Below are 9692 nucleotides of genomic sequence, written 5' to 3'. Positions count from 1 at the left end.
CCGGGGGTGCAGCTCCCAGGCCCCCCCCCCCCACCACTTTCCCCCCGTGCCGCAAACGGCTCCGCAGGGCACAGACCTGCCTCTGATCGCTGGCATGGCCGCCGGCACACCCGGCTCTGGAGCAACACCACCTCCCGCCTGCATCCCCCCCACGGCTTCCCCCCCCGGCGTCCGCCCCCCCCCCCCCCCTTCCCCCCCCCCCCCCAAACAGCTATCAACTTAAATTTAGATTAAGATGTTTAGCAGTCTTTATTCCTTTCCTGTATAAAGCTGCAGTTAAATAGAATTCCCATTTTCCAGAAGTAACCCATGCTTCCAAGATCTGGCAGTCAGCAAAAGCATTTGTCAAAAGTTTTATCAGAGATGTATTTGTGTATATACATCCTTTACATAAACATGGATTCAAATGACATCCTTCTGTAAGGAAATGTTCATATCCCATTGAAGTCTTGGTGATTCTACATTGAAATTATTCCTACTGCCTGATGAAAAGGAAGTAAGAGAGTAATCCTGAAATTTATAAATCTCCAAAACATTAGTATTTGAGGAAACTATCAAAGTCAGACAGCTCTGTCTTAAAAGCCAGACTGCCTACACAACTCAGAACAATCTTACCCATAATTCTTATTTGTTTTGAAGGGTTTCTTAGCACAGATGATGCCCTCAGGCAAACTACAGGGCAAGCATGGTACTCAGATCTGGGTTTGAGCCAAGATAATATTCAATTCTATTGGCACCAGGTGTCCAATACTGAAATACTCACATAATCTCTCTCTGTCCTCCAGTTCCCTGTGTGCGCAACTGGACATTCCAAGTTCTCCCCATTTTCATGTGGCTAATTTTAAACAAATGCTTTTGAACAGGGACTATGTCATTACCAGGTGGACACAGATATCTCCATTACTCCATAGTACAAACTACAGTAAGGAAAAAAACCCCTAACTTATTTTGTATTGTTCCTAAAGTAGCAGCCCAAGGAAGCAAACCACAATGTCTATATAGACAAAGGAGCAATTTGCTCTCCAATTTTTGAGGCACAAATTATAGTTGTCGCTCAGACAATACAAGGTCTACAATCAGTCAAGAAGCTGCATCTCCTATCTTGAGAGCCTTCGAGCAACTCAGAATACCTGAAAGCAGCTACTAGTTTAGCTGGTCCCCTAGATTCACCACGATAAGACGTTCAGTCCAGTGGTCACTGACGTAGTGTAGGGCGTGGAGGCCTTAGTTCTGGTCTCCTGACTAATATCTCTGTGCATGGTCTTGAGCAAGTCACTTTTCTTTCACAGATTCACAGAATGATACGGGGTTGGAAGGAACCTCTGGAGATCATCTAGTCCAACCCCCCTGCCAAAGCAGGTCCACCTAGAGCAGGTTGCACAGGAACGTGTCCAGGCAGGTTTTGAATGTCTCCAGAGACAGATTCCACCACCTCTCTGGGCAGCCTGTTCCAGGGCTCTGTCACCCTCAAAGGAAAGAAGTTCCTCCTTATGTTTAGGTGGAACTATTCAAGTTTGTGCCCAATTCCTCTTGTCCTATCCCTGGGCACCACTGAAAAAAGACTGGCCCTGTCCTCTTGACACCCTCCTTTTAAGTATTTGTAAGCATTGATCAGATCCCCCCTTCAACCTTCTCTTCTCCAGACTAAAAAGACCCAAGTTCCTCAGCCTCTCCTCCTAAGAGAGATGCTCTGGGCCTCTAATCATCTTTGTAGCCCTGTGCTGTACCCTCTCCAGCAGTTGCCTGTCCTTCTTGAACTCGGGAGCCCAGAACTGGACACAGTACTCCAGATGGGGCCTCACCAGGGCAGACCAGAAGGGCAGGATGACCTCCCTTGACCTGCTGGTCACACTCTTCCTGATGCACCCCAGGATGCCATTGGCTTCTTGGCCACAAGGGCACATTGCTGCCTCATGTTCATCCTATTGTCCACCAGGACTCCCAGGTCTTTCTCCTCAGAGTTGCTCTCCAGCAGGTCAGCCCCCACCCTGTACTGGTGCATGGGGTTATTTCTCCCCACGTGCAGCACCCCACGCTTGCCTTTGTTGAAGCCTGGCTTTCTTCAAAATGTAATAAAAATAATGGAATAAATGGAACAAAGCATTATCCTCCACAACACAGGAGCACTTGAACTCTGTCTTCTATAGTATAAGGATATTTAAATGCTACAGTAATGGAGCCGACAGAACCCTCAGGAACTATGAGGTAGTTCCACATTTGCTTTAACATGCTCTGCCCACAGAAAATTCAGTGCCAATTTCAGTACCTGACTTCAAGTTAGCAAGTGTTCTGATATTAAGAGAAATCCTTAATAGAAAATAAAATTACCTTTTCAAATTAGCAATGCCTACAACTCTTCAGCGGAAGTTGAACAGTAACCTGCTTGCATCTTTGCAGCTGAAATGCTCCGCTTTCTGTGCGGTCATATTAAGCCATCTTACAATGCTTCTTTGTGGAACCCACTGCCTAGTGACATTAGTAATTTCTTTTAAACTCTTGTTTCACTACCTTCACCAACAGATATCTCAGAAACCATCTTTTTCTCTGTCAAGCGCTAGGGCAGTGAAATCAACAAACTTGCTCTCACTGTCTTAGAGTTGAGTATGTCAGATGAATCACTTTCAAGAAAAGGGCATCTGACTCTAGAATTAATAAAGGCTGTGCCTGTATTTTTGGTCTGGTTCTTCCCCCCTTCCCCCTCACAAGAAGACTCTAAGAAAAAAATGCACAAAACTTGCTCAGAGTTTCTGCAAATGATTAGTAAATCAACTGAATACAAACAGGGGGAAAAAAGAGCAGTGGGTATTCCCAAGCTTCACGATCCCAAAGCAATACATTGCTTTCTACAGGTGTTCAACCTGCCTTCAAACAGGTGGCCCCCAACAAGTCTTTGAGTAGAGCCTTTGACATGTCTGGGCAGTTGCACAGGTGTAAAAGGTGTTCAGTGATGTCAGTTTCTTAGCTTAGTCTCCAGTCCTAAGAAAGGATTTTCCAGTCCTTAGGGAAAAAAAAATCACCAGAGCTGGATGTACAGACACTCACAGGCAGGCAGAGAACTGGAAGCTGCCTGAGGAGGCAAGGAAGCAGGATGCCAGGCCCTCTCCCGATTGTCCTGCTGCTGTACGCAGGCAGGGAGCAGGGCGGCTCCCTCAGACCGGGCTTAGCTCCCATCCCCCCGACTGACCCTTTCACAGAACAACCTAAACATCTGTTTCTCCCATCTTCCAACCAGCAACTCCCTTCAACATGGTAAGTCTTCACGCAGCTTCACAGCCGACTACACAGGCCTACACCAGCACTGGCAGCTGGCACCGATAAAGCACTGAAGCTGTATTTATCTGTATTTATACTTAGCTGACAGGAACGCGTCGCCTCTCTGTGATTCTGGAGAGCACAATCCTTCCCGAGCCCCTAACCCCACCAAAAAAGCCTGAGCACCTGCTGCTCCTACAAACTCAGCTCTCCTGTACCTCCCAGCGGTGATTTTTTTATCCCCCCCGCCCTTTCCCTTTGCGCACACACTGTACAGGAGACTCACTCGTAAGACACGCCGGGCTGCTCTGAGAAATCCTGCCATCACCGACAGCCGGCCAGGCGGGGAGCGAGCATCCGCGCCTCAGCCGCCCCAGCTCCCCGCCGGCCTTCTGTCACGCCCAGCAGCCCGGGCGGCAACGGAGGGGTCGGCCATGTCCCACCCGTCCCTCCTCCCCAGGGAGACCGGCCGGAGCCTCCGAAACGGAGAGAAGGGGCGAGCGCGGCCCGCTCTCCCCCTTCCCGGGGACTCCCGGCGGAAGGAAGGACGGTGTTTGCGACGTGCCCCGCTAGAAGCCGGCGGGTCCGGCGGCGGCGGCGGCGGCGGCGGCGGCAGCAGCGGGGAGGCGAGCGCGCGCCGTTACCTGGTTGGCTGCTGACGGCTCCGCGCGAAACGGCGGGAAAAGGGAAAGCCCCCGGCGCGCGCGCCTTCCCTGCCCAGGCGGGGCGGCGCCCGCGCGGTTCTCGCGAGGCTTGGGGTCCGCTCTCGCGAGAGCGGGGCTGTGAGGGGCTGACCTCCGGCCCCGGCTGTTGGGATGGTCATTTCCCACTCGGCCTTTAGATGAGAGGGGTTCTGCTGTTTCATAAACTCATCGCCTCCGTCAGGCGTTGCCTGAGCCCTCTCCTTCTCCTCAGCCTGTGCTTGGCCTTTGGGATTTCCAAAGAGACCAGCCAGAGGAAAGCCAAGGGGACAAGCCGGGCCTTGGCGGGTGAGATGGTTAAGCATGGCAGCCTCAAAGCACTACGGAAAAGCAAAGGTGTGTGTGAGAGGCGGCATTAAGGTAAATGCTGCCCATACAGGGGGAGCCTACCTGAACGAAAGTCTCGCTGGTTTAGATGTAAAGAGGGTCTTTGGTACTCCTGTGGCAGAAGTGGCTTTGCTGGTATTCAGGCTATGCTGCCAAATCTACCTTTTCTGCAGGGTTTGTGAATCTGCTGATGGCTGAGGTTTACACATAGAAGTTAAGATGTATTTACAGTGCTTCCCTCTCCATCCCTCTTCTTGATCTTAACTGATGCAATGGGTTTGTTTTTAACATGCAATATAACAGCCTGGAGCATCTTTTAATGTTTTATGTGAGTATGAAAGCCTCTAAGCTCATATAATTAGTATAGTATAAGATAGCTGAACTTTTGTGTCACTTTTGAGATTTTTGCCAACATATTTTTTTTGCCCAAATTGCAGTTCAATGTTCTTTCATTCACTGGGACCAACCCTGCTGTCTGCTGTGAGATAAACCCCTTGATTTTTAGTTTGTAGTTTTTCAGTAATGAAAAGAAACAAAATACAGCTTTTCCGTATTCTGCCTTCATGTGATTACACTGGACCATTTTGGTATATATAGGAGCACTTGCAGAGACAGCTTGGTGGCATGACTAGGAGACAATGGTGATCACTTTGCAAGGGCCAGTGCTGCAAACCATGTACTTTCTAGGTTATTAATATCAGTATGAAAAAAGTTAGATGTTCAGTTATTTAATAACTATTAGTAACTGTTCCCCCTAGTAACTGTTCCCCCTTGTTACATTACTCAGATCTACAGAAAGTATAATAAATATGGAGCTACAGCGTACATAAAACTGAATTTGAAATACTATTTCAATATTTCTGAAGTATTTTGAAATAGTCAGACAGGAGTCCAAGATGACCTGTGATTAAGCAGGCTTTAAATCTGTTGTTCACCTCTGCTGAAAATACTCTTGGTTTCCCATCAAATATGTACCTTGAATTTTGATGTACTTTGAAAAATCTTGTAGTTAACTTCCTACTCATTCCCCACCATTGTTTAACCACTTATTTTTCAACTAAAATAGAACGTTCTGTAGCTCAGCAGCAGATTACTTACATCATAAGTCTGATCCATTATCATATCAGTACACATATGGTAGAACTAAAATTAGCTGTCTTATGGAAGAAACTGGCATGATAGGTTGTGATAGACATTCCAGTCTTCTTAAGTAATTCTTTTTTGCAGCTTTTTATTCTACTTGTGAAACTTATATGATAGAAAATTTTGTGTTATAGGAAGTAACCATTTCTTCAGAGTTAAGAGAAACAGATGTCTTACACAGATCTGATAAGTACCAATAAAATAGCATTCTTGCTGATTGTTCAGGTATTTTACCATAAATAGGACCAATCTTTCTATTTGGAGGAAGCACTTTGGAAAATAATTATGTTGTCATCCATTTTATTTTCCAATAAACTGCATGAGCAGTTTATTCTCCTCTTGTATTGAACTTTACAGCAATGTAAATCCATTGACTTCTACAGTGTTATTCTTATCTACTCAACAGTAAGTGATAACGGATTAAGACCAGCAGTTAACTTTATCTCCCTTCCAGATTTATTTGATTTCATGTATTTCATAATCACGTACTTGGCCACTAATTACTGAATAGATCCCCGGCTTGTTAAACGTACTAGAAAGCTACTGAAGACTCTGATGTTCCACATTTACTTCTATTGGATGCCTTAAGCTGACTAGTCTAACTGGAACTGCATCTCATTCATCTCAGAGAGTAAACACACACACCTAGACAATAAAACTGTGGGAAAAATACTTCACCGTTGTTGCGCTTGAACAGATAGGAAACTTTCTATGGTGTCATGGCTTTTGTTCAGGTTTCAAAATAACCCTTAATGTGGCACATTAAACTAGGTGACGGAATACATATCCATGAGCAACTCTGCAAAAAAGGAATCTAATTCAGTCCTAGCCCATTTAGACCTGGTTGGTGTGAAATGTTTAATCTTAGTAATAGTGTGTGAAGCTGTTGATTTTCAATTACACGTTAGTGGTTATGCCTTCCTTCTTTGCTGGACTATTTACCAGCAAATCAGCTAATGACTGAATCTCTCTTCTACGAGTACTGCAGTGTTGCAGCACAGATAAAATAAAAAATAGCCTTTAATTCCCCCCAAACCCTTTTTGAGGGGCAGCACAGCGGCTGCATCAGTGTTTCTAACCACTCAGGTAGCGGAAGGTTACTGCATATACATACAGAATAGGGTTAAAAAAGATAAGCAGAAAGCTTGAATTTTTTGCTTCTACTATCTTAAATTTAGATATAAAGATTAAAATCAGCTTTGAATTACACTCCAATTTAAATATTTTAATTGCTTTAAACACACTGGTAAATATATCACTCTTTTTCTGTATATATAAATATATATATATACATATATATATATGTAACATAGTGAAGTCCTTATTTATTCACATGAGATTTAATAGATTGCACATATACATACATGGCCAGTGTGCTCACAACCTCCTTGACTTGCAGATCTGCATAATAAATATATTGCTTAACTCTAGTCATGCTCATTTAATGAACTTTATGTTGCAGTTGCCAGTAAGAATGTCAAAGGAGCCCAACTTCAGATGTAGAGAATAAGAACATGTGGCACAGTTCAGCTGCTACCTAAACAGGATTTGAACTGGGAGTGTAGGAACTGGCAGTCCTCTGAATGGTATGATTTCTTACAGCTGGGAGAGCGCACAGAGCACACCAGTGCTGTCTGGCACAGGTAGTTGCTTTCTCTGGAAAAATAGGGAGGAGCCACTCCATCACCCCCAGTAGTTGTATTTGATTCTTCTCAAGCTGCTTGCGTAGCCACCTTTGAAATCAAGCCAAGATCAAATTCCCTGATGCCAGTAACATTGTTCACTTTAAGAAACCCTCTTCTTTGAAGTGCTTTCACTGCTTCTCATCTGTAGTCAGAAGCAGCCAGGATTTATTCAACTGAAGCTCTCTGGTCTTTTAGAAAGCCTTGATGGAGGTAAAAAAAAAAAGCAACCTGAGGGATGCTGTTGTAGGACACCAGTGCAGTGTTCCTGGTGCTCACACTCTAAGCAGCAGCACCCATTTATGTTAGCTGCTTGTGGAAATGTTTTGCTCCTACTGATGTTTCTAGGTTAACGTGAATGGTCTGAGTAGTTACGTGTATTTATCTCAGTCTTGGAAGCCTGTTTCAGGCTTGGGAGGCTGAAGTAAAAGTTTACAGGTCTGTGTACAAAATCATGCCACCTACCTTTTACTGTAGTGAACGACAAGAATTCAGGACAGGAAAACAAGCAAAAGAGAAACAATATATGGGCAATAATTTTTTACTCACCTTATGAGAAACAAAATCCCCAAACAATGGCCCCTGTTGTTCTTGCCCCCTAAAACAAAAGCAGCTGATGAAAACCCAAATAAAACAAAACACATAAACTGGAAAGAGAGAGGATGGCAAAGAGAATTTTGAAAAAGTGATTTATTTGGTTTGAATTTTAAAAATCTGCTGTGTTAAAATCCTGTAGCATTAGAAATTGAAGCTCTCTTGTAGCATTTTATAAGCTCTACAGAGAATCCCTGGGCAAACCATGCAGTTCAGCCAGCTATAACTTTTTCTTTTGAAAATGGTTTATTCCTTAGCAAGTTTTCCTTCGTATTTAATAGCAAAATCAACAGAGATGATAAAAATTAAATGATTTTTCCTGATGAATATTTTTAGCTTCTGTGAGAGTACAAAACTTTTCCTATGTTCTTTTCCGTTTTCCCACACTTGGAGGAAAAATTTTTAGACACAGATACAATGCTGCTAATGAGAATGTAATTTCAGTCTGCTATTCCCTGAATTTTTAAGCTGTTCAGGAGACCTTTTTATTGGCACTCTACAAAAGAATAATAATGTTAATTTTTGCATCAACCTGGAAATAGCTGGCAGTAAACAGCTCCCTAATTGAAGCTTCCTGTTGTGTGACTACCATTTAGTCTTACATAATCCTGTATAGATATTTTTGTATCTAGTGGCTTATGTCCACTGGGGACTCTGATTTTTTTTTTTTTTTACATCATGAAAGAGAATAGTAATTGTTTCACTGAAAGACAGACAAAATTAAGATTTCCCTGGAGATGGAAGTAGCTATGTGAGGGTTTTCAAAAATGTAGTTACACAGATGGCAAGAAGATTCACATTTACTTAAGTTAAAGAGTTATTTTGTCCTAACAGGCATGACAAAACCTGTCTTCATTCCTTTCTATTCAGCTCAGCAAGTACTTCTGTGCTCCAGTAGTTAATCAGTTACCAGATTCCACAGCTTTTGTTTTCACACTGTTAAATTTTTCTTATTTGACACAGAACCTTTGAATGGATTCAGCTGCAGATACAGGTACAACTTTCAGGTCTGCCTACTCTTTATGATTAGGACTGCTTTTTATTAACATTGCCACTACCATTACTCATTCTAAACAGGTACATTTCTAATAATATATAGAAAAAAAGCAGCAAGAATGACAAGTACATTTGCTATCTTACCATGAAGCCATGAATATGTAAATCTAGGTTTAATTAACTCAATCCATAAAATTGAACCATTAAAAAAAGTTAGTCTGGCAAGAATTAGTAACCACACATCTTACTGTAATGGCACTATGCCTTGTCACAACAGTGCTGTTATGAGAGAGGGATTATAAAAACACTGTATAAAAGAGAAAACCAATAGGCAGTACTTAAGTGACCTGCTCAAAATACTAAGTCATTGGCAGTGGAGTTTCTGTCTTTCACTCCCATGCTTAGTTCATTGAACTGTCTCTCCAGCAAATACTCTTGCAGACAGAGCAGATGATGTTGAGCTGCACGCAGAAGGGTCAAAAAGCTGCACTCACAGAAATCCTGTCAACAAGCACCATAGAGACTGGCAGTACTCAGACACATTAAGGAGATAGCCATTATATCACTTCAAGCATAAGAGAAAATTTTGCTTAAGGTTATCTTAAATTAATTTTAAAGAAAGACTTTTAAAACTCACCCTTCTGTTTGAATTGTGAAAAGTTCTGCTCTTGATCGGGCTGATAAATATTTACTATTGACTTCCCCTCCAGCTATAAACCTCAAGTGTAAGTAAGATGAGGAAGCCACCGTGGACCACACTAGAGAATGCCGAGAGGAGATCTGCTGCACCTAAGATATATACAATGTGCAATGGATAACCTAATATGCCTTTCATTTAACTGGCTGGGCAGGTTTCTGCATTCTGGAGAGCATGGAATCATACCAGAATTTGTTGGCATAACAGGCCTGTCAGACCGGTTCCTGGGGCGCCCAGGAACCTGCCCAACCAGTCTGCATCAAAGGCCGGCCCAACATGCTGCAGCTCAGCTCAGCTTGG

At 43.4% G+C, this 9692-nt stretch overlaps 1 protein-coding gene across 3 annotated transcripts in view; it reads right to left on the bottom strand.

The window, feature by feature from the left end:
• Positions 1–9468, bottom strand: part of RBBP8 (retinoblastoma binding protein 8) — a 44199-nt gene extending 34731 nt beyond the window's left edge. The window contains exons 1-2 of one of the 3 annotated variants that reach the window (XM_014938764.1): positions 9333–9468; positions 7655–7703 (exon numbers count right to left, since the gene is read on the bottom strand). The gene's annotated coding sequence lies outside the window, so the exon portion shown is untranslated. Of the gene's footprint in view, positions 1–3538; positions 3839–3896; positions 3971–7654; positions 7704–9332 lie in introns of those variants that run through there. The other 2 variants (XM_014938765.1, XM_014938763.1) reach the window with 2 other exon arrangements.
• Between the last annotated feature and the right edge of the window lie 224 nt (positions 9469–9692).

Source organism: Calidris pugnax, unplaced genomic scaffold, assembly GCF_001431845.1.
Source record: "Calidris pugnax isolate Ruff unplaced genomic scaffold, ASM143184v1 scaffold13, whole genome shotgun sequence".
Lineage (NCBI taxonomy): Eukaryota > Metazoa > Chordata > Aves > Charadriiformes > Scolopacidae > Calidris > Calidris pugnax.
The sequence above is the reverse complement of the archived record's forward strand: the minus strand, read 5'-3'. Positions and strand labels throughout refer to the sequence as shown.